Source organism: Lagenorhynchus albirostris, chromosome 1 (assembly GCF_949774975.1).
Source record: "Lagenorhynchus albirostris chromosome 1, mLagAlb1.1, whole genome shotgun sequence".
Classification (NCBI taxonomy): domain Eukaryota; kingdom Metazoa; phylum Chordata; class Mammalia; order Artiodactyla; family Delphinidae; genus Lagenorhynchus; species Lagenorhynchus albirostris.
In genome coordinates this window covers 8690575-8715904 of record NC_083095.1, presented here as the reverse complement: position 1 = coordinate 8715904, position 25330 = coordinate 8690575, and the positions used below count along the sequence as shown (strand labels likewise).

At 46.4% G+C, this 25330-nt stretch overlaps 1 long non-coding RNA gene across 3 annotated transcripts in view; it reads right to left on the bottom strand.

The window, feature by feature from the left end:
* Positions 1-25330, bottom strand: part of LOC132528695 (uncharacterized) — a 61728-nt gene that overhangs the window by 25473 nt on the left and 10925 nt on the right. For 2 of the 3 annotated variants that reach the window (XR_009543277.1, XR_009543287.1), the window contains exons 2-3: positions 24977-25117; positions 24067-24092 (exon numbers count right to left, since the gene is read on the bottom strand). This is a non-coding gene — a long non-coding RNA (uncharacterized LOC132528695). The remainder of the gene's footprint in view (positions 1-24066; positions 24093-24976; positions 25118-25330) is intronic. The other variant, XR_009543280.1, reaches the window with a different exon arrangement.

Genomic DNA, 25330 nt, shown 5'->3' with positions numbered 1-25330 from the left:
CTGTGGGGTTTCAGTTTTCCCACCTGTAAAGTGGAAGGTCCCTTCGGCTATATTGCCACCGAATCTTTGAAAATGACAACCGTGGATTTGAAAGAGTTAGCACAGTTGCCTGCAAATTCAAAATTCCCTTCTTGCCAGGATCTGTCCCAAGTTTCCAAAATGGCTTTGAGGATAAAAAGTACATAATGCCTTAAATCTGCCTTGAAGGAAGGATTACAAGGCAATGAGTAAGGAAAGCATCAACAGTTCTTCTGGGAGGTCCCTCAATTTTCCCAAATATGGTTTACTTTTTCCAAGTTCTGTATTTTATCCACAAAGGGCTTCCCCCATGGAATCATGGTGCTAGAAATCAACTCAGATACCCCTGACCTTCACAATGGGGAGGCGGGGAGCAGGGATCCCTTGGTCCCAGGTGTCTTCACATACGTGAGCATCCTGTTTTTACAGATGGGAAGCTGAGGCCCTGAGAGGGTCAGGGCAGAGTCTTCAGGTCCAGAGCATCCCTTCTGTGGTCTCCCCGAGAGTCTCACGGAGCCGCCATGCAGGGCACTGGAGGCGGGCACCCCTGACCCTGGTCAGCGTGTGGCCATTCTCGCCTCTGCTTTCCCAGGATTTCTCAGACAACACCGGGGGCTGAGGGGGCTACTGCCCAGTGACCAGGGCCTGGGCCCCACCTGGCTTTAACCTGAGCAACTTTGTCCATGTAAGATTTTTTTCAAAAAAATTCTCCACTGCTTACAGAAAAAAAAAAGTTTGGAAATACAGCTATCTTTTCCACGTTCTTTTTTTTGTTTTTTTTCCTCGCATCTAAATTGGTTTCAGCGAAAACGTAAGGCTCTCTGCCATCAAGAATGCAGAGAAGTGGGTAATAAAGGCAGCTCTGCATTTGGGCAGGGATCTGGTCAGACAGAGAAGAAGTGAGTGAGTGAGTGAGCGTGTGTATGTATGTGTTTGGGGTGTGTGTGTGCGTGCACCCTGCCCAATCACAGAAAGTCCAGGCGGACAAGTCTGGTACAGGACATCCTGACCCACTCCTAAGAGTGGGTGGCAGACATGGCCTTGTTTATGCTCCCCAGATTCTAGATACACAAACAATAAATCCCAACAATATGTTTGCCTGCAGACTTTGTGGCCAGCTTCAAAGTCGCACATAAGGACCCACAGGGCTCTGGGCTCAGCTGTGCAGGCAGAGTCCTTCTAAGTGTCTGAGGAAAGCACAGAGGGAACATTCTGCCACCAAGCCATCTGATGGCTAAGAAATGCTCTAGAAAGAGCCCTGGCTTGGGCATGGGTCTGGTCTCAGATCAGACTCTTATCCCCGGACTCCTGGGATGCCCTGGGCTTCAGCTCCATGTTCACCCGGCCGCAACCCGTATTCACAGCAGTGAGCTCTGCAATCTAGGTTGATGGCCCAAGATCCCTGCTTCTGGGCCCCCCAGTGCCAACAGGAAACTGACCAAACCCCAAGGTGCAGCATGCAGGCTTCCGTATGACCTGGGGCCCACCTGTCAGGCAATCACTAAACCCACCCGTGACTTTATTCCTGTATTTGTCAATTGTTTGAATGCCGGCTCAACTGATGACTCCTGGGTCTAGGTCCCTTCTGTGCCATCCAGAGCCTCACCAGGACCTGGTGGAAAGTGGGTGGGAGCTCACTGAGCGAATAAACGAAACGACAAATGAAATATGCAAGAGGACTTTGAAAGCTATAAGGAGGTGGAATCACAGATGTAAGAAATTACTACCGCTAGTAAGAATCCTATTGTCACATGCAACTGTTTTGTTCTTATCATATGCTTTATGGAAATAGAACATTTAAGAAAAATTAATCAACTACTTTTAAAAGTAATCGCAATTATTTTCTTATGGTAAAAAATATAAAGAAAAGTTTATAGTCCAAGCAATGAAATATAACCCAGATATAAGCCAATGATACTTTGGTGTATCTTTTTCCAGTCTGTTTTCTGTATGTGGACTTGTGTGTGTGTATGTGTGTGTGTAAATATGTAATACAAGTGGGATCAAATTGCATACTTTTTATTTCCTGCCATTTTCAGTTAACATGTTACGATGAACACTTTGCTGTGTTTTGACATCTAAGCTCAGGTTCCCTGGCACCTCACTTCCTAGCCCAGTGACTGTGGGTGATTCGTTTCACCTCACTTGAGTCCTTCTTTGCTCATGTCTAAAATAATCTTACTGGGGCAGATACTGCTAGTGTTCACCAATATCAATTTTCACCTCTTTGCAGACATATTGCTAAACTCTGTTTCCCAGCCCCCTTTGCAGCTGGATGAGACCACGTGACCATATTCTGGCCAGCGGGATATGGGAGGAAGTGATGTATGCCACTTGCATGCCTAGCTCATAGGGTCTCCCACAAATAAGCCTTTTCTCTTTCTTCTTACTCTCCAGGCCCCAGGCCCCCATACTGACTGGATGAACCAAGGAGATCATGAAACAACTAGTTGGTGGACCCACAAGACGAAACAGGTCTGGGTCCCCACGTCAGAGCTTGCAAAAGGACCCAACTGGCCTGTGATGTGAACATGAAATAAACTTCCTTTGCTTAAGCCACTGAGGCATCAGAATTGACTTGTTTCTGCAGCCTAGACTAATGTGATAGCTACCTACCTCATAAGGCAGGCTATGTTTTTAAATAAAATATTGAGGGCTTCCCTGGTGGCGCACTGGTTAAGAATCCACCTGCCAATGCAGGGGACATGTGTTGGAGCCCTGGTCTGGGAAGATCCCACATGTTGCAGAGCAACTAAGTCCGTGCGCCACAACTACTGAGCCTGCGCACCACAACTACTGAGCCCTCATGCCACAACTACTGAGCCCGTGTGCCTAGAGCTCGTGCTCCACAACAAGAGAAGTCATGACAATGAGCAGCCCGCGCACCACAACGAAGAGTAGCCTCCACTCACCGCAACCAGAGAAAGCCCATGCGCAGCAACGAAGACCCAACTCAGCCAAAAGAAGAAAAGAAAAACCAAATGAATGAATTTAGAAAAAAAAATTCTAAAAAAAAATTGAAATCAACAGCTCATAAAAAGCACTCCACAGACATGAACCTTTAAAAATGAAAGAATAATAAATAAATGAACAGGCCACTGATTAAATAATATCCAGTGATTGGATAATATACACCCTAAGTGTGTTGGATTTCAGAGAAGTGGGAAATGACGGTGGACAGGAGTAAGCAGTAGAAGGAGGCGCTGAGTGGAATCTGGTAAGATGTGTAGGAATTGGGTCCAGGAGAGGAATTGGAAGGGGCTTCTGGGAAGAAGACAATTAATTCAACTTGTGTGTGTATGTCAATAACCCAGGAGGTAGGAAACACAATGAGGGACATTCTGTATCAGTATAGTACTTGGAAGATGGGAAGGACCGGGAATTGGGCCATGCTCAGCTACCAGGGCTGGCCACCAGAGGACTGGAAAGGTTTTCTGTGGCCTTTCCATCCTGTTCACTTTCTATTCCGGACCCCAGGACTGTCCTGGAAGGAGCTCCACCCCTCAGTATTGGTAGACATGGTCTTAGTTTCCTGAAGTCCCCCAAAATCCATAGAGTAGGTACGTGGGAGGACTGACGTATGCCACAAGAGATGTGGAGGAGAAGGGTATTAAAAATAATCTGAATTCCAATTCCCCCATGTTATAGACGATAAAACTGAAGGTCCAGGAGGAGCCATAGCTCAGGTTTGCGCACATGACACAGTAGCTTAGTGTCCGAGGCAAAACACAAATGTAAACCAGGTGATGCATTTTCCTTTATAAGCTTCCACCAGCCTCCCAGCCCACCTGGAATAAAACCAACTCCTGACTGTGATCTACAAAGCCCTATAAGATCCAGTCCCTCCCACCACCCTTTCTGGTATTGTGGAAAAACCTGGCTGGTTTTCATCAATACATCTGGTGCACGGCTGGACATTTCCCAGCCCCACTTCCTTGCGTCTGGGAGAGATCAGGGATCTGAGTTCTGACCAATGAAATGCGAGCAGGAGGCAACGATGCCCCTTCCGAGTCTCTTCCTGAAAACCACCACACAGGTCCCCGTCACCTCTCTCTTCCCTTGGGTACCGGCTGGATGCATGCTCCCAGGCACTAGGCACTGGGGGAAGACAGAGTCACGTGGCATCAGGAGCTCGGGTTCCTCAAAGACTGAAGGAGAGAGAATCCCCTACACCCACATAGAACTAAGAAGTGAGCTAGAATCAGCCCTTCATTGCATCGTGAAGCCTCTGAGCTCTGGGAGTCATTTGTTATTGCAGCTAGTGTTAACCTACCCTGGCTAACGCAAGCCTCCTCTTCCTTCACGTTCTGCTGGCTACGCATCACCTCCTGTGGCACCCACCCTCGTACACTGTACTCTCACTGTGCTGACCTTCTGTATGGTGTTCGTTGTGAGCCAGGTTTTCTCCTGTCTCTGGTCTGTTCACTTGCTCTCCCCCTTGCCTGCAAAGCTCCGCTCCCTGACCTCATCTTTGCTCCCTTCTCACCATCCAATGCTCCACTTCAATGTCATCTTCTTGGAGAGATCTTTCCTGATCACTACTAGTTCCCTGTAGTCACACCCTATTTCTCACTCTTTCATTACACTCTTATGATCAGTTACTATCTAGAATTATCTTGTCTATCCATCTGTTTGCTTATTTCGTTTTAATCTCCTCCCTCTAGAATATAAATTTCATGAGGTCAGGGACTTGGCCTGTTTGTTTCACTGCAATATCCCCAGCACTTAGAGCATACTAAGTGCTTAAAAAATATTTGTAAATGAATGAGTAGTGAATGGATGTGTGCACAAACATTAGTCCCCTGACATCCAGGATAAACCCATTCGGTCACACCCCATGATTCAATCCATTGCCAAACGTTTCAGAGCAGAGGGCTTTTCCCATCAATTGACCCGAGAACGGTGGGCCTGGTCTGAGGTTCAAGGTCGGTTTGTCTATTTAGCCAGTTAAAGAAGGGCCCAGATATCTCGGTAGCCTCCCCTGAGCAGAGAGGTTTACAGCCCTTGGCTCTGAAGGCCCCACAGCTGCCGGCACCTGCTGGGTTTGGCACATGGGTCTGTAAGAAGTCGGAAGTATTTTTCCATTTTGCTGGAAAGAGCCTCTTGGCAATCTGTGGGAGGTTGGAGATTGCAGCAGAAAAGCCCAGAATGGCCCCTTGAGATTATTTACAGCCAAAACTTCCTCAGCTCTGCCAGGACCCAGGGAGACCGTCCTCCCAGCCTTTTCTCCAGGGAGAGCCAGCTGTCTCTGCCTTCACTCAGGAAAACAAACAGTGTAGGGCGAGCTGGCCTGGTCCTACACACCTGGCAGATGAGCAAACCGAGGCCCTGGGGGTTAGGAAGGCTTCACTAACATGCAGAGAAACCATGCAATGTCCTCACTCGTCTGACTTCCAGATTTCCCTCAGTAAAACAGAGCAGACCCATTCCACCCTCTACCCCACCCATGAGACAGATACTAACAGAATCAGCCCTTCCCTACAGAAGAGGAAACTGAGGCACGAGCAGTTTAGCAATGTGCCCCCAGGAGGTCCAGAACTCGGGTTCAGACCCGACAGTTGGTGCTCATGATCACTTTGCTGCCCACAGTTTGATCCTGGTCTACCTGGAGCCTACCTCCCAGGACCTTAGGGATAAAACGGTGTGAGGGGTACGGTGGGGGGGCTGGGAGCTGTAGGCATCTCTGCCATCACGAGTGACCTTAGAAGAGGAGGAGACAGTCCCGAGGGGAAGAGGAGAAATCTGGATTAGTCAGGGTTCTCCAGAGAAGCAAAACCAATAGAATATATATAGAGAGAGATCTATTTTAAGGAATTGGCTTACCCAATTATGGAGGCTGGCGATGCAAAACCTACAGCCCTGTCCTGGGTCTCCAACCTGCTGGCCTACCCTGTTGATTTTGGACTTGCCGGCCTCTGTAATCACATGAATCAATTCCTTAAAATAAATCTTTTTCTCTGTGTATATGCAGCCCATTGTTTACATTTCTCTGGAGAACCTGAAACCGAGCAGGACCCTCTGGGGCTCCTGGGCAAGGAAGCCTTCCTGTCCCCCATTTCTTGTTTGTAGGGAACAGACTCCAGCTTCCATGACCTCTCCTGAGTTCCAAAGGGCAAATTCAAACAGCTGCTACTGGGGGAAGGGAGGGGATGCAGAGACCAGGGAGGAGCAGCCAGGAAGCCACCTGAGGCCAGATTAAAGGGACCAAAGATGCTCATCAAGATTAGGAGACCACCTGAGATGAGATTAAAGGAGCGCAGGCCCTGCACACACCCTAATCTGCTCAGCAACCCCACCCTTGAACTGTTGCTATAAAACTCCTCACCAATTCCTCCCGGGTCGGGACACATAGTTTTTGAGGGACACGAGCCTGCTGTGCCCACCTTTGCCTGGCAAAGCAAGAAAGCTATTCTTTTCTACTTCACCCAAAACTCTGTCTCCAAGATTCCATTCGGCACCGGGGCCCAGAGGCTGGCTGAGCTTTTGGCATCAAACACACCGTACACACACACACACACACACACACACACACACACACTCATACACGCTGAACCCCCGAGTGGCTTCCCTTGACCCCAGGACAAAGTCCAAACTCCTTTCCATGGCTTTCGAGGTCTTTCTCCCCCTCTCCATTTTTCTACCCCCCAGACTCAGCTCTCTCACGGCCCCTGCCACACTCACCAAGCTCTGGCCAAGCTCGTCTTTTCTCAATTCCTCACAAAATGCCTTCTTCAGCTCTACCAACAAGCCACACTCTCCAAGCCCCAGGGCCTTTGCACATGTTGCTCCCACCACCTGGGAAACCTATCCCGCCCGGCTTCCCAGCTAACCTTCCTTCTTCTGGCAGGAGCTTAAGTGCCGCTTCCACGGGAGCAATTCCCTGTCAAGTAGCACCGAAATGGCTAATCAATCATTTGTGAAATCACATATTTAATATCTGTCTTCCCCGAAAGTCTAGGTCCACCAGCAAGGAAACGTCAGAGCCTGCTTTGCTCTCACAGCGTCCCCAATGCCAGTGACTGGGCACATCAGAGATTGACATACAATTTAAAAGGCTGAATAGGGACTTCCCTGGTGGCACAGTGGTTAAGAATCCATGCTCTCAATGCAGGGGGCCTGGGTTCGATCCCTGGTCAGGAAACTAGATCCCACATGCATGCCGCAACTAAAAGTTCACATGCCATAACTAAAGAGCCCGCCTGCCGCAACTAAGACCCGGTGCAAACAAACAAATAAATAAATATTTAAAAATAAATAAGAAATCAAAGGCTGAATATATGAATATCTATTATAATCCAGATTGTATTTCCGGTTGGCTACAACAATAATCATGCTTTCTCATCCCTGGTCACATATTGTTTGCCTGGGTGACAAAAGCACACTCAAAAATGTCTCCATTATTGCCCCATCTGTGATCATACACTGATTAATTAAAGCATGCGGCAACAAGCGAAGATACCTTTCACTCGTACAGCTGATTCTCTCTGCCCCAGCCTCTCCCTGCTTTCCCTTCCCACCCATGTCATCCAGCTGAGCATTCCTATCTCAGCTTCCATCTTTTCTTTCTCGTGGGACAGCCTCATGGCAAATTCAGATTCAAGATCCTCTGTGTAAGCCAGGGCAAGTTACGGAAGCTCTCCGGCCAGGTCCCTCCTCTGCAAAATGAGAAGCTGAATCAGAGGACCGTGGAGGCTCCTCAGCCCTGACTCTGTGTACCCCACGGTCGTGGATTTTCTTTTGCATCTCGGCCCGACTGCTGTTTCTTGCTGCCAAGACTTCCTGTGCCTGGGAGCAAAATCTGCCCCTCACTTTCCACTCCAATAACCCTTAGGCCACAGGTAGTGCTACACCAACCATTCCAGCCACGAGGTAAAATCGGGACCACAAACAGAAAACAGGACTTCCTTCTTCTGTCCAATACCTGTCATTGCAGAAGCTGAGTCAGCTCTCCTCAGTGGGTCTTACACACTCACACACACATACTCACACACGCTCACACATACTCGTACACACTCATATCATGTTTCCTTTATTTCAGGAAGGGTTTTCAGTTATTAGCAGCAGAAACCAGTTCTGGTACATGTAGGGAGGAGACAGGGAGGATGATGAGGGGGAGGCAGAGAAATGGGAAAAATCTCCCAGCATCACAGAAGTTGGACAGCCAGGTCTCGAGAAGGACACGGAGAAACATCCAGGACCAGGAACTAGCACGGGGTTTCTTCCGAGTTCTGCAAGCAGGACAGATCAACCCACCACCACTTCCTTATTTTTGTTACTGAATTATAGCCTACATATAAAAGATTATGTTCATTCACAATACATGTAAATCAAACCAGCAGGCTCTATGCCTTAAAATTATACGGTAATGTAAGTCAATTATTTCTCAATAAAACTGGGGAAAAATTACGTTCATAATATATCAGTATGGAGTCAAGAATATAGTAATGGGTGGGAGGGATAAATTAGGAATTTGGGATTAACAGATACCCATTACTATATAGGTCAATGGTACAGGATAGAAAGCCCAGAGATAAACCCTATGGTCACCTAATCTATGACAAAGGAGGCAAGAATGTACAATGGAGACAAGATGGTCTTTTCAATAAATGGTGCTGGGAAAACTGGACAACCACATGTAAAAGAATGAAATTAGAATGCTACCTAACACCACACACAAAAATAAACTCAAAATGGATTAAAGACCTAAATGTAAGACCAGACACTATAAAACTCTTAGAGGAAAACATAGGAAAAACACCCTTTAACATAAATCACAGCAAGATCTTTTTTGACCCACCTCCTAGAGTAATGAAGATAAAAACAAAAATAAGCGAATGGGACCCAATTAAACTTAAAAGCTTTTGCACAGTAAAGGAAACCATTAACAAGATGAAAAGAAAACCCACAGAATGGCAGAAAATATTTGCAAATGAAGCAACACACAAAGGATTAATCTCCAAAATATACAAACAACTCATGAAGCTCAGTATCAAAAAAACAAACAACCCAATCAAAAACTGGACGGAAGACCCAAATAGACATTTCAGCAAAGAAGACATACAGGTGGCCAAGAGGCACAGGAAAGATGCTCAACATCACTAATCATTAGAGAAATGCAAGTCAAGATGACAATGAGGTTTCACCTCACACCAGTCAGAAGGGGCATCATCAGAAAATCTAGAAACAATAAATGCTGGAGAGGGTGTGGAGAAAAGGGAACCCTCCTGTACTGCTGGTGGGAAAGTAAATTGATACAGCCACTGTGGAGAACAGTAAGGAGGCTCCTTAAAAAACTAAAAATAGAATTACCATATGACCCAGCAATCCCACTACTGGGCATATACCCTGAGAAAACCATAATTCAAAAAGACGCATGCACCCCAACGTTCATTGCAGCACTATTTACAATAGCCAGGACATGGAAGCAACCTAAATGTTCATCGAAAGATGAATGGATAATGAAGATGTGGTACATATATACAATGGAATATTACTCAGCCATAAAAAGGAATGAAACTGGGTCCTTTGTAGAGATGTGGATGGACCTAGTGTCTGTCATACAGATTGAAGTAAGTCAGAAAGAAAAAAACAAATATCGTATATTAACGCATATATGTGGAATCTAGAAAAATGGTACAGGTGAACCTAGCTGCAGGGCAGGAATAGAAAGGCAGACGTAGAGAACGGACATGTGAGCACAGAGTGGGGAAGGGGAGGGTGGGACGAACTGGGAGATTAAGTTTGACATAAATACACTACCATGTGTAAAATAGATAGCTAGTGGGAACCTGCTGTATAGCACAGGCAACTCAGCTCGGTGCTCTGTGATGGCCCACTTGGGTGGGATACGGTGGGGAGGGAGGTCCAAGAGAGAGGGGATGTGTGTATACATGTGGTTGATTCACTTGGCCATGTGGCAGAAACTAACACAACATGGTAAAGCAATTATACTCCAATAAAAAAAAAATCTTGTAATAGCCTATAACGGCAAAAAATCTGAAAAAGAATATAGATATATGAATCACTTTGCAGTACACCTGAAACTAATACAACATTGTAAATCAACTATACTTAAATTAAAAAAAAAAAGAACAAGGACATAGTAATAAACTGGCCTCCCATGTACCCACCACCAGGTTAAGGAACAGAACGTCACCAACAGGCTAGAAGTCCCCATGTGCCCTTTTGGGCCACAGAGCCCTGACCCTGGTCCAGCCTCACATCCATCCCCTCAGAGGTCAAGTTACTGGACAAGAGCCTCTGATCGGCCCAACACACACCCACCACTTGATTTAAAGTCTCCATGAAACTGATGCAGTGGGGACCAAGGGGACCTATGAGTGAAGGGGCTGTTTTCAGAAGACGTGGGCCTGAGTGGTGGGCAGGCAAAGCCAGGCTGTCCCTGGGAGGGTTTGCCCCACAGGTTGCCTCCTTCTCCTGTGTTTGAGGAGGTTTCTTTTGGCTTTGACTCACCTTCCTTGCACCTCCTCTCTGATTTAGGCATGTGTCCACAGGGTTGATCCAGAAAGGTATCTGAGTGACAGCAGGCTGTGCTCAGAAGCGCTTCTCTCCCTATCTTGGTTGTTTCTGCCTTGAACCCAGCAAGAACAGATTTTTCCCTTGGAATGAGTATTTTCCCAAGAATCTCCTGAGTCCTTCATACCAAGAGGCCACTTATGGGACTAGCCTACAGCTGGAATCCTGAGCTCCCCATCTCAATAAAGAGGGCAGAGATGGGGACAGAATCAGAGCAGTAGCTTCTTCTGTTATCCCATGTGACGGAGATGGCTAGCTGTCCACCCGGACCTATTCCCCTTATTTCTTAGTAATGAACGTGTGTAGCTGGACACAAGCTGCCTGGTTAGGCTGTATTCCCCAGGCTGTCATGGGCGTGATATATGCTATTCGGAGGTCTAGAATTTAAGCCACAGGGAGTGCTTCTACCACATTCTATTTCCTTTCCTGTAAGAGGGAACCCAGACCTGGCAGTGACCCAGCTCCAACCATGCAATTGACTTATGAGCTAGGGAATAATGGAGTAAGAAATGGTAGGAACCTGGGTCCCTGAATGACCCCATGGAGTACAGCCTCCCCGGATAGCTCACTTCAGAACTGTTATGTGAGCGCAAGACATAGATGTCTATGCCTGTAGCCACTCTTGGGAGATGAGGGGCTCTTTGCTGCGACAGCTCTGTACTCATTCCACTAATACTCCCACCAATCCAAAAGGACATTTATCTCAGGATCCAGAAGAGAAAATCCCTGATGAGTGTGGTGTGGAACCAGGAAAAGCTTCTTCATCAACAGGTCTCAGCCCAAGTCACTTGCCACGTGCTACAGAAGCTCGGGCTTTAGGTAAAAACAACGTCACCCCAGGAGACACTCCTATAAAGTGCGCATGAATCGTAAATGGACTAACACATTTGTCTATTACTTCCCAGCCAGGATTAGGGGATCTGAGGGAGTGATACACAGGACTGACGAGATCTGGGGGGCAGGAGGGTAAGGGCAGATCCCCGAGACTGCATTACAGCATGATGAAGGTTGAGAAGTGTGAGCCTTAGGAATGGATAAAGAAGATGTGGTACATATATACAATGGAATATTACTCAGCCATAAAAAGAGCAAAATAATGTCGTTTGCAGCAACATGGATGGACCTAGAGATTGTCATACTGAGTGAAGTAAGTCAGACAGAGAAGGACAAATATCATATGATATCACTTATATGTGGAATCTTAAAAAAGGGTACAAATGAACTTATTTACAAAAGAGAAATAGACTCACAGATGTAGAAGACAAACTTATGGTTACCAGGGGGTAAGCGGGCGGAAGGATAAATTGGGAGATTGGGATTGACTTATACACACTACTATATATAAAATAGATAACTAATAAGAACCTACTGTATAGCACAGGGAACTCTACTCAATACTCTGTAATGACCTATATGGGAAAAGAATCTTAAAAAGAGTGGGTATATGTATATGTATAACTGATTCACTTTGCTGTACACCTGAAACTAACACAACATTGTAAATCAACTATACTCCAATAAAAATTAAAAAAGAAAAAAAAGAAGGGTGAGCCTTGATGCTGCTGCAGGGGATACAAAAAGGTAACCTGTAAGAACAGTGAGGGGAAAATGAGAAGCAAAAGAAAAGGACACAGAAGGAGAGAGTGACAAGCACAGACAGAAAACAAATGTGAAATCAACTTGAAAGGAACATCTCAGATTCAAAGACAGAGAAAGAGAGAGCACAGGAGGATAAGCATGGAGAAGCTGGCGGGAGGCATCACGTTTCACCACATCAGAGCCTCGGGTCCCCATCTGCATCCTGGTATCTCAAGTTTCATCATCACTAAGATGAAAACCATCTGGCCGTCCGCACGCTACCCTCCAACTCAGTGTTTTTCCAGCTGCCCTGCCACGTGGGGGGTTTCATGCGTGCGTGAGTCAGAGGCGAGACGTCAGCGGGGCCTCAATCATCTCTCCTGCAGGTCTCTCCTTCAGATGGGAAGCTGGGCTCAGAGACTGTGGCCCGGTGGGGAGCCCTTGCCACCTGCGGGGCATTCAAACTCAACAAAATGCTTCCACAGCACAGTGTATTCAATCTTCACAGCCCGGTGATACAGCCTGGGTGAGAAGGGAAAACGGCTCAGAGCAGGGATGGCATGTGCCTAAGCTCCTCCAGCCCCGCCCAGGGCCCGGCCACCAGCAAGATGCCAGCCCCACCGTGCCATCCCTCTCACCCAGCTGTGGAGATGGTGGAGGCCTCAGACCTCGTCACCAACAGCCAGCCCCTCTTCCTGCTGCCAACCTGTGGGCCGAGGGATCTGTGTTTGTCCAGCTTAATGGGCAGGGTAGGAGGAGCCAGGTGGGCAAGCTGTTCTGGTGGCGTCAACGCCTGACCTACTGGGACCACCCAGCAGCCAGCCTTGCTGGAGAAGCTTGGCTCACTTTAGCCCTGTGAAAGAAGAAGGCAGAAGTGTGCCCCATTACCCTCCATCTCCCTGGATCACCACATTAATTCCCTTGAATTTTCCTGCATCCCTTGGCTGGTGGCCCCTTCCGTCTTCAAAACCAGCAATGGTGGTAGAGTTTTTCTCACTTTACATCCTTCTGACATGGACTCTTCTGCCCCCTCCTTCCACATCTAAGGACCCACAGGATTACACTGGGGCCGGGTAATCCAGGAAAATCTCTTTATTTTAAGGTCAGTTGATTGGCAATCTTAATTCCATCTACAAGTTAATTCCCCCTTGCCACATAACATAACATAGGATGTGGACATCTTTGAGGGAGCCATTATTCTGTCTACCACATCACCCTTTGGGGATATGGGCCCAGTTGTTGGAGCACCCGTAGGTTTGGCACGCCTCAAGTTCCACAACAGTCAAGCGAGGGCCTTCTCTCTTTCTCTCCTAGGATCAGGAAAGGGGAGGTGAGAGGGCTGAATGGATGGCTTCCTAACATCAGATCCGTTGGGAGGCAAAATGGGTTTCGTGAGCCTGAGGAGGGCATCTCACCCAGAGGTTCATGGACAGATTGGCCCCAGGCTTGTAGGGCACCTGCAAAGGGTTGGGACCACTTGCACCCATTGCATGCAGGCTTGAGAATTTGGACTTGACTTTCAGAAAAACCAGCTATTGGCTATTGGCAGACCTACAGAGAGAAGGGACACACAGATGCCGCAAGGCACCAAGAGCCGTGAGACAGGCGCTGGGAGCAGGAGGCTCTGCTTCTCTCGCACTGTGATGGCACAGTGATGGGGAGGGTGGGGCTTGTGTCCTGGGCGCCCTCACAGCCTCAGTCCTGCGCCAGCTGTGGCTCCGCTAACCGGCCCTTCTAGGCTGACCACCTCCAGCCTCTGGATCCACCCTTGACCCTCTCTTCCTGCCCTGGGGCTTCTCGGATCTATAGGACGGGCTGCCTGGGCGACCCCACTCCACACTCCCGGAAGCACCATGCAAGAGCTTGGGGGGATAGACTTCTGGGAAGATGGCAGAAGAGTAAGACGCGGAGATCACCTTCCTCCCCACAGATACACCAGAAATACATCTACGCGTGGAACAGCTCCTACAGAACACCTACTGAAGGCTGGCAGAAGACCTCAGACCTCCCAAAAGGCAAGAAACCCCCCACGTACCTGGGTAGGGCAAAAGAAAAAAATAAACAGAGACAAAAGGATAGGGACGGGTCCTGCACCAGCGGGAGGGAGCTGTGAAGGAGGAAAAGTGTCCACACACTAAAAGCCCCTTCGCGGGCGGAGACTGTGGGTGTCAGAGGGGGAAGCTTCGGAGCCGCGGAGGAGAGCGCAGCAACAGGGGTGCGGAGGGCAAAGCGGAGAGATTCCAGCGCAGAGGATCGGGGCCGACCGGCACTCACCAGCCGAGAGGCTTGTCTACTCACCCGCTGGGGCGGGCGGGGCTGGGAGCTGAGGCTCGGGCTTCAGTCGGAGCGCAGGGAGAGGACTGGGGTTGGCGGCGTGAACACAGCCTGCAGGGCGTTAGTACACCGCGGCTAGGCGGGAGGGAGTCCGGGGAAAAGTCTGGACCTGCCAAGAGGCAAGAGACTTTTTCTTCCCTCTTTGTTTCCTGGTGCGCGAGGAGAGGGGATTAAGAGCGCTGCTTAAGGGAGCTCCAGAGACGGGCGGGAGCCACGGCTAAAAGTGCGGACCCCAGAGACAGGCATGAGACGCTAAGGCCGCTGCTACTGCCACCAAGAAGCCTGTGTGCGAACACAGGTCACTATCCACACCCTCTTCCGGGGAGCCTGTGCAGCCCGCCACTGCCAGGGTCCCGAGATCCAGGGACAACTCCCCCGGGAGAACGCACGGCGCGCCTCAGGCTGGTGCAGCGTCACGCCGGCCTCTGCCGCCGCAGGCCCGCCCTGCACTCCGTGACCCTCCCTACCCCCGGCCTGAGTGAGCCAGAGCCTCCGAATCAGCGGCTCCTTTGACCCCGTCCTGTCTGAGCAAAGAACAGACGCCCTCCGGCGACCTACACGCACAGGCGGGGCCAAATCCAAAGCTGAGCCCCTGGGAGCTGTGAGAACAAAGAAGAGAAAGGGAAATCTCTCCCAGCAGCCTCAGAAGCAGCGGATTAAAGCTCCACAATCAATTTGATGTACCCTGCATCTGTGGAATACATGAATAGACAACGAATCATCCCAAATTAAAGAGCCGTGTGGATGAAAGGCTCTTGGTGCTGCAGCAAGGAGTCAGTGCTGTGCCTCTGAGGTGGGAGAGCCAACTTCAGGACACTGGTCCACAAGAGGGCTCCCAGCTGCACATAATATCAAACGGCGAATATCTCCCAGAGATCTCCATCTCAACGCCAGCACCCAGCTTCACTCAACGACCAGCAAGCTACAGTGCTGGACATCCTATGCCAAACAACTAGCAAGACAGGAACACAACCCCACCCATTAGCAGAGAGGCTGCCCAAAATCATGATAAGTCTACAGACACCCCAAAACACACCACCAGATGTGGACCTGCCCACCAGAAAGACAAGATCCAGCCTCATCCACCAGAACACAGGCACTAGTACCCCCCACCAGGAAGCCTACACAACCCACTGAACCAACCTTAGCCACTGGGGACAGACACAAAAAACAACAGGAACTACGAACCTTCAGCGTGCAAAAAGGAGACCCCAAACACAGTAAGATAAGTAAAAAGAAAAGACAGAAAAACACACAGCAGATGAAGGAGCAAGATAAAAACCCACCAGACCTAACAAATGAAGAGGAAATAGGCAGTCTACCTGAAAAAGAATTCAGAATAATGATAGTAAAGATGATCCAAAATCTTGGAAATAGGATAGACAAAATGCAAGAAACAGTTAACAAGGACCTAGAAGAACTAAAGATGAAACAAACAATGATGAACAACACAATAAATGAAATGAAAAATACTCTAGATGGGATCAATAGCAGAATAACTGAGGCAGAAGAATGGATAAGTGACCTGGAAGATAAAATAGTGGAAATAACTAATGCAGAGCAGAATAAAGAAAAAAGAATGAAAAGAACTGAGGACAATCTCAGAGACCTCTGGCACAACATTAAACGCACCAACATTCGAATTATAGGGGTTCCAGAAGAAGAAGAGAAAAAGAAAGGGACTGAGAAAATATTGGAAGAGATTATAGTTGAAAACTTCCCTAATATGGGAAAGGAAATAGTTAATCAAGTCCAGGAAGCACAGAGAGTCGCATACAGGACAAATCCAAGGAGAAATATGCCAAGACACATATTAATCAAACTGTCAAAAATTAAATACAAAGAAAGCATATTAAAAGCAGTAAGAGAAAGACAACAAATAACACACAAGGGAATCCCCATAAGGTTAACAGCTGATCTTTCAGCAGAAACTCTGCAAGCCAGAAGGGAGTGGCAGGACATATTTAAAGTGTTGAAGGAGAAAAACCTGCAACCTGCAAGATTACTCTACCCAGCAAGGATCTCATTCAGATTTGATGGAGAAATTAAAACCTTTACAGACAAGCAAAAGCTGAGAGAGTTCAACACCACCAAACCAGCTCTACAACAACTGCTAAAGGAACTTCTCTAGGAAAGAAACACAAAAGAAGGAAAAGACCTACAATAACGAACCCAAAACAATTAAGAAAATGGGAATGGGAACACACATATCGATAATTACCTTAGATATAAATGGACTAAATGCTCCCACCAAAAGACACAGATTGGCTGAATGGATACAAAAACAAGATGCATATATTTGCTGTCTACAAGAGACCCACTTCAGACCTAGAGACACATACAGACTGAAAGTAAGGGGATGGAAAAAGGTATTTCATGCAAATGGAAACCAAAAGAAAGCTGGAGTAGCAATTCTTATATCAGACAAAATAGACTTTAAAATAAAGACTATTAGAAGAGACAAAAAAGGACACTACATAATGATCAAGGGATCGATCCAAGAAGAAGATATAACAATTGTAAATATTTATGCACCCAACATAGGAGCACCTCAATACATAAGGCAAAAACTAACAGCCATAAAAGGGGAAATTGACAGTAGCACATTCATAGTAGGGGACTTTGACACCCCACTTTCACCCATGGACAGATTATCCAAAATGAAAATAAATAAGGACACACGAGCTTTAAATGATACATTAAACAAGATGGACTTAATTGATATTTATAGGACATTCCATCCAAAAACAACAGAATACACATTTTTCTCAAGTGCTCATGGAACATTCTCCAGGATAGATCATATCTTGGGTCACAAATCAAGCCTTGGTAAATTTAAGAAAATTGAAATTGTATCAAGTATCTTTTCTGACCACAACGCTATGAGACTAGATATCAATTACAGGAAAAGATCTGTAAAAAATACAAACACATGGAGGCTAAACAATACACTACTTAATAACGAAGTGATCACTGAAGAAATCAAAAAATACCTAGAAACAAATGACAATGGAGACACGATGACTCAAAATCGATGGGATGCAGCAAAAGCAGTTCTAAGAGGGAAGTTTATAGCAATACAATCCTACCTTAAGAAACAGGAAACATCTCAAATAAACAACCTAACCTTGCACCTAAAGCAATTAGAGAAAGAAGAACAAAAAACCCCAAAGTTAGCAGAAGGAAAGAAATCATAAAAATCAGATCAGAAATAAATGAAAAAGAAATGAAGGAAATGAAAGCAAAGATCAATAAAACTAAAAGCTGGTTCTTTGAAAGGATAAACAAAATTGATAAACCATTAGCCAGACTCATCAAGAAAAAAAGGGAGAAGACTCAAATCAATAGAATTAGAAATGAAAAAGGAGAAGTAACAACTGACACTGCAGAAATACAAAAGATCATGCGAGATTACTACAAGCAACTCTATGCCAATAAAATGGACAACCTGGAAGAAATGGACAATTTCTTAGAAATGCACAACCTGCAAAGACTGAATCAGGAAGAAATAGAAAATACGAACAGACCAATCACAAGCACTGAAATTGAAACTGTGATTAAAAATCTTCCAACAAGCAAAAGCCCAGGACCAGATGGCTTCACAGGCGAATTCTATCAAACATTTAGAGAAGAGCTATCACCTATCCTTCTCAAACTCTTCCAAAATATAGCAGAGGGAGGAACACTCCCCAACTCATTCTACGAGGCCACCATCACCCTGATACCAAAACCACACAAGGATGTCACAAAGAAAGAAACCTACAGGCCAATATCACTGATGAACATAGATGCAAAAATCGTCAACAAAATACTAGCAAACAGAATCCAACAGCACATTAAAAGGATCATATACCATGGTCAAGTGGGGTTTATTCCAGGAATGCAAATTGAAGGAGAAAAACCATATGATCATCTCAATAGATGCAGAGAAAGCTTTTGACAAAATTCAACACCCATTTATGATAAAAACCCTCCAGAAAGTAGGCATAGAGGGAACTTTCCTCAACATAATAAAGGCCATATATGACAAACCCACAGCCAACATCGTCCTCAATGGTGAAAAACTGAAAGGATTTCCACTAAGATCAGGAACAAGACAAGGTTGCCCACTCTCACCACTCTTATTCAACATAGTTTTGGAAGTTTAGCCACAGCAATCAGAGAAGAAAAGGATATAAAAGTAATCCAAATCGGAAAAGAAGTAAAGCTGTCACTCTTTGCAGATGACATGATACTATACATAGAGAATCCTAAAGATGCTACCAGAAAACTACTAGAGCTAATCAATGAATTTGGTAAAGTAGCAGGATACAAAATTAATGCACAGAAATCTCTGGCATTCCTATACACTAATGATGAAAAATCTGAACGTGAAATCAAGAAAACACTCCCATTTACCACTGCAACAAAAAGAATAAAATATCTAGGAATAAACCTACCTAAGGAGACAAAAGACCTGTACGCAGAAAATTATAAGACACTGATGAAAGAAATTAAAGATGATACAAATAGATGGAGAGATATACCATGTTCTTGGATTGGAAGAATCAACATTGTGAAAATGACTCTACTACCCAAAGCAATCTACGGATTCAATGCAATCCCTATCAAACTACCACTGGCATTTTTCACAGAACTAGAACAAAAAATTTCACAATTGGTATGGAAACACAAAAGACCCCGAATAGCCAAAGCAATCTTGAGAACGAAAAACGGAGCTGGAGGAATCAGGCTTCCTGACTTCAGACTATACTACAAAGCTACAGTAATCAAGACAGTATGGTACTGGCACAATAACAGAAATATAGATCAATGGAACAGGATAGAAAGCCCAGAGATAAACCCATGCACATATGGTCACCTTATCTTTGATAAAGGAGGCAGGAATGTACAGTGAAGAAAGGACAGCCTCTTCAATAAGTGGTGCTGGGAAAACTGGACATGTAAAAGTATGAGATTAGATCACTCCCTAACACCATACACAAAAATAAACTCAAAGTGGATTAAAGACCTAAATGTAAGGCCAGAAAATATCAAACTCTTAGAGGAAAACATAGGCAGGACACTCTATGATATAAATCACAGCAAGGTCCTTTTTGACCCACCTCCCAGAGAAATGGAAATAAAAACAAAAATAAACAAATGGGACCTAATGAAACTTAAAAGCTTTTGCGCAACAAAGGAAACCATAAAGAAGACCAAACCATAAAGAAGACCAAAAGACAGCCCTCAGAATGGGAGAAAATATTTGCAAATGAAGCAACTGACAAAGGATTAATCTCCAAAATTTACAAGCAGCTCATGCAGCTCAATAACAGAAAAACAAACAACCCCATCCAAAAATGGGCAGAAGACCTAAATAGACATTTCTCCAAAGAAGATATACAGACTGCCAACAAACACATGAAAGAATGCTCAACATCACTAATCATTAGAGAAATGCAAATCAAAACTACAATGAGATATCATCTCACACCAGTCAGAATGGCCATCATCAAAAAATCTAGAAACAATAAATGCTGGAGAGGGTGTGGAGAAAAGGGAACCCTCTAACACTGTTGGTGGGAATGTAAATTGATACAGCCACTGTGGAGAACAGTATAGAGGTTCCTTAAAAAACTACAAATAGAACTACCATATGACCCAGCAATCCCACCACTGGGCATATACCCTGAGAAAACCATAATTCAAAAAGAGACATGTACCAAAATGTTCATTGCAGCTCTATTTACAATAGCCCGGAGATGGAAACAACCTAAGTGTCCATCATCGGATGAATGGATAAAGAAGATGTGGCACATATATACAATGGAATATTACTCAGCCATAAAAAGAGACGAAATTGAGCTATTTGTAATGAGGTGGATAGACCTAGAGTCTGTCATACAGAGTGAAGTAAGTCAGAAAGAGAGAGACAAATACCGTATGCTAACACATATATATGGAATTTAAGAAAAAAAATGTCATGAAAAGCCTACCGGTGAAACAGGAATAAAGACACAGACTTACTAGAGAATGGACTTGAGGCTATGGGGAGGGGGAAGGGTAAACTGTGACAAAGCGAGAGAGAGGCATGGACATATATACACTACCAAACGTAAGGTAGATAGCTAGTGGGAAGCAGCCGCATAGCAGAGGGAGATCAGCTCGGTGCTTTGTGACCACCTAGAGGGATGGGATAGGGAGGGTGGGAGGGAGAGAGACGCAAGCGGGAAGAGATATGGGAACATATGTATATATATAACTGATTCATTTTGTTGTGAAGCTGAAACTAACCATTGTAAAGCAATTTTACTCCAATAAAGATGTTAAAATGGAAAAAAAAAATGCGTGGGGGAAAAAGTGCTTCACTGAGAAACCCTCCCCGAGTTGGGGAAATGCCTCTCTCTCTTGTCCCGGGGCAGGCATTTCTGAGACACAGTGCAACCCACCTTAGAAGGTCCTCGAGGTGACAGGGCCCGGCACCCACAGCAGTGGCCAATTCAGGAAAGCATCCTTGCATCGCCTCCCCGCCTTCCTAGCATCCCAGCCACCAGCTCCTCCTCTGGTCCACGTGGTCACCTCCCAGACAGCGTCCCGCCCAGAAGCCTGTGTCTCAGTCTTCCGTGGATGCATAGCCCACTAAGTCCTTACACAAGCCCGTCAGCTCGGTGCTGTCTTCCGTCTGCATCTGACGGATAAGGAAGCCCAGCCAGGGCAAGATAAGGGCCTCAGTTGAGATTCACAGCAGATCCAGAGTGTGGAGCAGGCAGCCCCTCTCCCAGGCTGCACGCCCACCACTCGGGGTCCACAACCAGCCTTCGCGGCGCTGCAGGGGACCGGGTGCCAGCAAGCGGAGCTCAGAAGGGTTTGCTGAGGCAGAGCCCGGGCCAGAGAGCCGGGGGCCAGGTGAGCCGCACCCTGGGTTCACACCCTCTGGGCTGATGGGGTGGATGCGCAGTGTCTCTGAAGCTCTGCAGCACAGACATCTGATCTCAGCACCTCTGTGCCTGAGGGCGAGTCGAGAAATCCACACATACCTGAGGGGCTGTTGCTTAACCACGCGGAGTCTCCACCTGCAATTTAAGATTTTAATTTCTGAGCCGAGAATGGACCACCTTGTGTGTGTGTGTGTGTGTGTGGTGTCAGTGTATGTGTGTTGGTGGGATGTATGTGCAGTGTGTACTTGGGTTTGTGTGGCTTGGGTGTTCACGCACGCGTGCGTGTTAGAGACTCTTTTTGAGGTACAGTTGATTTACAATATTATGTAAGTTTCAGGGGTACAACATAGATTCACAATCTTTAAAGGTTATACTCCATTTCGAGTTATTATAACGTTGGCTATATTCCCTGTGCGGTACAATATATCCTTCTAGCTTATCTATTTTATACATAGCGGTGTATACCTCTTAATCCCCTACACCATCTTGCCCCTCCCCCTGGAGGCCACTATAGATCGTGCAGTCCGGCGAGCCTCTTGGAGAGTTGACCCTTGAGCCTGAATGAGCAGAAGACCTGACCACGGAACCGGGGACAATTTGAACGGGCCGCCCCAAGGCCACAGCTCTAGCACGTGGTGACAGCATCAACCCCACCTGTTACTTGGGGTCACTCCTGGTGAAAACACAGGAGGGGTGTAGACAGAGGCGGGCAGAGGACAGAGGAATGAACCGCCGAGTCCTCTGAGCCCCACGGAATGAAAAGTCCTGGCCGAGCTTCCAAAGGAGCCGAGAGGAACCCTGTGCTCCACATGGAGCCTTTCTGCCAAGCTCGTCATTGTTCCGGACCCCCTCGTATGGAGGCCCTGCCAGTGCATCATGGCTCCCAGCCTTCCTCTCTTTTCTTTCTTTTATTTAAAAATAAATTTATTTATTTATTTTTCATTTTAGGCTGTGTTGGGTCTTCGTTGCTGCACACGGGCTTTCTGTAGTTGTGGTGAGCGGGGGCTAGTCTTTGTTGTGGTGCGCAGGCTTCTCATTGTGGTGGCTTCTCTTTGTCAGAGCACAGGCTTTAGGTGTGCAGGCTTCAGTAGTTGTGGCTCGTGGGCTCTAGAGCGCAGGCTCAGTAGTTGCGGCGCACGGGTTTAGATGCTCTGCGACATGTGGGATCTTCCCGGACCAGGGCTCAAAACCATGTCCCCTGCATTGGCAGGCGGATTCTTACCCACTGTGCCACCAGGGAAGTCCCTTTCTTTTTTTTTTTTTAATTGTCTCCCAGTACTTATTTTAATTCCTTACTCTCAATGATCATGGTAGGTTTTTTGTTAGTTCCCCAATCAGTTATCTACCAGGGGGCTACTACAGAGAAAAGTGATCTTATAATAGCAGACCTTAGTCCTGAGAACCCTCTATTATTAGGAAGAGAAGATTAGTAAGTTTTAGAATTGCCTTTTGAAAATGATACTGTGATTGCAATGTTGCTTTTAAAAACAGATCAGATCTCCACACACAAAATAGAATGCTTGGTGGTGCAAGATTGGTGCAGATGTCAAGAACATGACTGATTCTGGAATCAGACATTAAAATACAATATAAACATAGAGCCAGGTGAAACACCACCAAGGTATTAATTCTTTCCTTCCGTGGTTGTTCTTCGAATCACTGCGAGGTCAGGCAGGCATCCTCTCCTGAGGGAGTGCCCCAAAGGCAGCCTGCTGTAGGGGTTATACTGACTTGAAGGTGACAACTTGGTTTTACGTCCATCCTGGGCATTAGCCAATTTTGCTGGGCAAGACACATTTCTGGGCTTTAGCGTTCCCATTTTTACCTTGAAGTTGTTGACTCTATCAGTGATTCTCAAGTTGAAGCCAAGCAGCATTAGCATTACCTGAGAATTTGTTAGAAGCCCCGCTTCCCAGGCCCCAGCTCGCACCTACTAAATTAGAAATTCTGGGGCTGGGCTTCAGCAATATGTGGGTTTTTTTCCTCCAGTTTTATTGAGATGTAAGTGGCAAACAGCCCTGTATAAGTTTAAGGTGTACAGCGTAGTCATATTTTTGAATTTTTTTTAAACTTCTTATTTTATATTGGAGTATAGCTGATTAACAATGCTGTGATCGTTTCAGGAGCACCGCAAAGCGACTCAGCCCTACACATACATGTATCCATTCTCCCCCAGACTCCCCTCCCATCCAGACTGCCACGTAACACTGGGCAGAGTTCCCTGTGCTATACTAGGTCCTTGTTGGTTATCCATCTTAAATATAGCCGTGTGTACATGTCGATCCCAAACTCCCTGACTATCCCTTCTCCTCACCCTTCCCCTTTAACTGTAAGTTCATTCTCTAAATCTGTGAGTCTGTTTCTGTTTTGTAAATAAGTTCATTTGTATCATTTCTTTTTAGATTCCGCATATAAGCGACATCATACCGTATTTCTCTTTCTCTGTCTGACTTACTTCACTCTACAGCATAGTGATTTGACTTACCTCCATCATGAAATGACGATAGATTTAGCGTTCCTCCCCTTTCTCAGAGAGCCCTGATTGCCTAGGGACCTTCCTTTGTGATCTGCCCTTCCCCACCTGCAGCCCATATTTCCTTCTCACAATGGAGCACGGGAGGTCAGATTTTATCTTACACAGCAAACCTCCCCTCCCCAAATGTTTGTTTAAGTCTCTTACCTGCTGGCCTGTGAGTTCCATGTCACCTATCAGAGTGTAAAACAAAGCAAGGCTGTTGATACAGCCTGATATTGGTGGACGGGTTAAAAATCCATTCACGAAAGCATTTGTTTATTCATCCACCATTTCTCCAGTGTCCACCACACTGGTGAGGCTGATGTGTAAGAGAGGAGGCCACTGCCCCCAGGACTCCATGGGAAAAAAGACATGTATGCAAATAACCCTGGAGCACCTGCTGGGTTCCAGGTGCCCAGGGAAGGGAAATAATCCCTCTTAACGGACAGGTCATGGCAGGGAGGCCTGGGTGCTGTGGTGCTCATGGCACGGCTACAAGCCCCTGCAGCCGGGGCTTCCAGGGCAGGGGCTCAGGGGCACGTATGGTTAAGCTGAGGACGCTGCAACATGAAGGGAATGGGAAGTGATGGGGAGAGTTCCAGGGCTGGCTGAGTACATATTCAGCCAGGATGTCCTGGTTATTAAAATAGTGACCTTCTTCCATATGCATCAATAAATAGATATTTTCCCACATGCCCACCGCTAACACTCTGGTCAACCCATAAGGATTGAATTGTGTCCCCTAGAAAAATCTTTGAAGCCCTAACCCCAGTCCCTACGAATGTGACTTTATTTGGAAATAGGTTCTTTACAGATGATCAAGTTAAGAGGAGGTCATTAGGGTGGGTCCCTAAGCCAATATGACCGTGTCCTTATACAGAGGAGAAATTTGGACACAGACGTGCACGTCAGGAGAGCGCCACGTGAAGGTTGGAGTTAAGCTGTCACAGCCAAGAAGCTGGAGTGAGGCCTGCCGACACCCTTAGAGGGAGCACAGTCCTGCCGACACCTTGACCTCAGACTTCCAGCCCCCAAAAACGCAAGACAATAAATACCTGCTGTTTAAGTCACTCACTTTGCTGCACTTTGGTACAGCGGCCCCAGGAGCTAATGCCTTCTCGCGATCCAGACGTTAAAGGGTAACTCCTCGTAGAGCAGGAGGCCTCTGGGACCCTGTTATTGCATATTGCCATCGTTCAATATTTTTAGTATCACCCTTGGAGAAAAGCAAATGTAAAAATATTGAGTGCGTGCTCTTTCTGGGACTGAAAGGAAGCTTGAGTGGAGAGTAGAGGGGCGTAGGGGGAGGTTGACAAGTCTAGGAACAGTGAGAAACGGTGAGGGTTTTAAGTGACAGATGCTGATGTATGTTCTTGGAGGGGCCCTTGGGCTACTGGGTGGAGACTGGGTGGGGGAGGGGCAAATGTGT